The 3,934-nt window shown below is 45.4% G+C and overlaps 1 pseudogene; it reads right to left on the reverse strand.

Annotated features, from left to right (window-relative positions):
• Positions 1-2,078: 2,078 nt before the first annotated feature.
• On the reverse strand, positions 2,079-2,908 carry LOC123848990 (small ribosomal subunit protein uS2-like; annotated as a pseudogene).
• Positions 2,909-3,934: the final 1,026 nt, after the last annotated feature.

The following is a 3,934-nucleotide window of genomic DNA, read 5'->3' on the forward strand; positions in this document are numbered from 1 at the left end:
AGTAAAAACTCAGAATGTTTAAAGATGGAGCTCAGACTTCAAAGAACCTGACCAGCTTATGGTGGTCATTGGGGGTTTGCCTCCCCGTCCCTGGTGTGGGGAGAGGGGTGTCAGGGATAAATTCATTCTCTCCTGCAGTTAGAAATCTTTGGAGTGAAATTGTCAGAGACGGACTAAAGTACTGCTTCCACAAGTCCTCAATGTGGCATTATTATTATTATTTTTTAAAGATTTTATTTTTAATTAATCTCTACACTCAACATGGGGCTCAAACCACAGCCCCGAGATAAGAGTCATACACTCACCAACTGAGCCAGTCAGGTGCCCCTCAACGTGGCATTGTTAACAATGGGAGGCAGGAAGGTGGAAGAGAGAGGCCTTTGAAAGGACATGGCCAGTTCTGCCAGTACTTACAGATGCATCATATCTTTTGTCAGAGATTTCAGACAGCAGTGTGGACCTTTAATTCAAGAGATCCTTTGAGAATCTGCTAAAACCTGTAGACTCTGTGAACTTGCACCGTCTACCAATTTGGCTGTAGTAGATTGTAACTTCAGCTTAGTCCTCATTGCTGCTAGGTGTGGTGAATTTTAACAGTTAGGATTATTCTTTGGGAATGTGACTAAGGCTTTGGTAATATGGGGAAGGGTGAAAAGCGAGTTACTGTTTGGTGGCGCATATGGTCTGAATTGGTATCCTAGATGACATTTTTCTCGATTCCTTCTGGTCTTCAGTGTTTTTTCCAGTGGGTCACTCCTAACCTGTCCCTCACAGGCAGTCTCTCACTCCTGTCTTTTCTTCTCCCTGTCTATGCCAATCCTTTTGTTCCTTTTAGATTCTTTTTACTCCTCCCCAGATGCACTGGGCCACCAGAACCTGGATGGAGCCAGCTACAGTCCATCCCCACTTCCCTGTTAGCTGGGAGGCATTGGGGACCATGTAACATGCACTGAGCTTTTTCATACAGTTCCGCTGTGCCTGTGGATCTCAGATTAATAACCCCTGCCCAAGTCTGAGTCTAAAAAAGGAGGTCTATTTATTTTCAGGGTGAACAGAGGTAAGGAAGAGGGAATGAGGTGAACCAGGAGGTTCTTCCTGTTGTTTGGAATTGCTGGGGAAGGGGAAGGCGGGGAGAGAGGTGAGTGGGCCCCTCTGAGCAGGCGGCAGCTAGCATCCAATCACAGCCACATGCCTACTGTACTGTGTAATTCTATAGCTCTTTTGGCAGTGCTTACAGGCATGCTCTCTCTGAGTGCTATTGATTTCTTGGGGAAAGGAGATGAAAAACAAGTGTTACACTTGGTGTCGTGTGTTTTCTGGGGGAAGTAAATAGATTAGCCAAATTGGACAGACAAGATCAGGGCAAAGAGAGAAGAGGCTCCCTGGAACAGCCTTCTCTGAAATGGAATCTCTTAAAATGATCCACAGGGGAAATAAAATGATTAGGCAGGGCAGGGATTTATCCTGTACTCAGATTGAATGTCACATTTTGTTTCCGTCTCAGCTTCATGTCCTGGGACTCAAACCACTCTGCTTTCCACCAGATTGCTGTTTGATACCAGCAGCTCTGCTTGCCTGTGTCTTGACTATGCCCGCCCCCCGAAAATGCCAGGGCCAACTGTCACTATGTTTCTGGGTGCTGCTCTAGAACAGCACTGTCTGATAAAACTTTTTGTGATGATGTAAATGTTTAAACAGTTCTCTGCCATTAAATACAGTAGCCCACTGGCCTCATGGAGCTTTTGAGCACTTAAAAGGTAGCCGGTATGACTGTGAAACTGAATATTTAATTTTAGTTAATTTAAATGGAAATAGCCATTTGTAGCTCTTTTTTTTTTATAATATTCAATTTTTTTTAAGATTTTATTTATTTGCGAGAGAGAGGATGAGAGACAGAGAGCATGAGAGGGAGGAGGGTCAGAGGGAGAAGCAGACTCCCTGCTGAGCAGGGAGCCTGATGTGGGACTTGATCCCGGGACTCCAGGATCATGACCTGAGCCGAAGGCAGTCGCTTAACCAACTGAGCCACCCAGGTGCCCCTGTATCTCTTTTTTTTAAAGAAACTCTGGAAGAGCAGCTTAAGACCACTCAGTGGTTGTTCCTACCCAGTCAGTGGCCTGAGCAGTGGCCGCACACTCAGTCTTCAGCAGGGAACTGCTGACCAGACACAGCTTGCCCTCAGACCAGTCTGCGACTTCAGATGGGGTAGCAGTGAACTCAGGAGCTGGAGCAGTTCCCTCACCATGAAATTCCTCCTTGGTCACGGCCTTTTCAGCAGCAGCCTGCTCTTCCTTTTTAGTCTCTTGAGGATCTCTGTGGAAGTAGAGATCAGGCTTGATCTCCCATGGGTGTTCACGGGAAATGGTGCCACGCATGCGCAGAACTTCCCAGGCCAGCATCCACCACATCAGACCCACTGACTGAGCTCCCTTGTTGTTGCAAGGGATGGTTGTGTCCCCAGAGCTCAGAGGAGAGTCTGTTACACAGTAACGGTAGGCAGGTTAACATGTCTCCGTGAGAGGTTGGTGGTCAGCCCTGGAGTCGGTAACCACCAGAAGTTTCGGCTCTCTTAGTGAAGGTTCCAGGAGTGAAGCAGCCAGCTTTAGGAGTGGCTCCAGTAGCTGCAGCAAACTTCAGTACAGCTCGCTGGCCAATATTCCCAGATGGTATGACACTGACATCAGCTGGGTTTTCAGTGGCAACAATGGCATGACCTGTGAGCAGAAGCTTCTCCAAGGTTCTTTTCAGATTTATGATGTAGATACCATCCCTTTTCCTTTTGCAGATGTACTGTTCCATTTGGAAGTTAGGGTTGGTGCCACCTAAGTGGGTTCCTGCTGCAAGGAATTTGAGGATATCCTCCTTCATTTGCAGGACATCAAGGGCTCCGGACATTGTGAAAGTTTCCCTTTAAGTTATAATGGGAACACAGAACAACACCATTATGGACTCCTCCCTGGGTAGTGCGGGAAGGCCATATATAGCTATTTGCTGTCCTCTTGTGCAGTGAAGTTTTAGATTCTTGCAATCCCCGAAGTGTGAACCAGCGGCATCCACATCACCCGGGATTGGGAGATTGTTTTAGACATGTGGTATCTTGGGCCTCACTCCAGATTTACTGAACCAGAATCTACATTTTAACAATATCTTCAGGTATTAGAATGTACATTAAAGTTTGAGAAGCAGGGCTGGAAATGAGTAAGTCTCAGGAAGAGATGCAGTATCAGTCAGAGTCAGCTGGGTTATGCTGCAGTAGCAAACAAGCCCCAAATCCAGTGGCTTAAAATAAACAAATTTTACTTCTCATTAATGCTTCTTGTCTGTGGTGGGCCAGAGGGGGCTCTGTTCCACATCGTTCTTACTCCAAGTTCCAGGCTAATGGGCCAGTGCTCTCTGGATCATTTGTCATTGCTGTGACATAAGGGAAACCAGACAGTGTGGTGAAACCTCTACTTTCTACTCACATTTCATTGACCAAAGCATGTCACATGACTGCACCTAACTCTTAGGGGACAAGGAAGTGCAAGCTTATCAAATGCCCAGAAGGGGGAGAAACAGAATATTTGGTGAACATATATGGTGAACAGTGCTAATGACTGCCACACATAAGCATAGTTACAGCTTTTTGTTTGTTTGTTTTTTAAACAGCCAGTTCTAAAGATCATCATTTCAAGCCTGGACTTGCCATAGCTTTCTAATTGGTCTCCCTGTTGTCCTTTCTTTTTTTACATCACTACCATATTAATTCTCTTAAGGCATTGCTCTGAATATTTCATTTCTCTGCTCAGAACCCTTCAATGACACCTCATTGTCCACCAAGTTGAGTAAACTCCTTTTAGCATGATGTAGTGGAAAGAATGCTACTAATTTATGTGTGACCTTGAACAGTGTTGCTTAAATTCTCTGAATCACAGTTTTCTCATCATTTAAATTG

The sequence above is a fragment of the Mirounga angustirostris genome, unplaced genomic scaffold (genome assembly GCF_029215605.1).
Source record: "Mirounga angustirostris isolate CCGP_5_RB_7025 unplaced genomic scaffold, mMirAng1.0.hap1 SCAF_2, whole genome shotgun sequence".
Classification (NCBI taxonomy): domain Eukaryota; kingdom Metazoa; phylum Chordata; class Mammalia; order Carnivora; family Phocidae; genus Mirounga; species Mirounga angustirostris.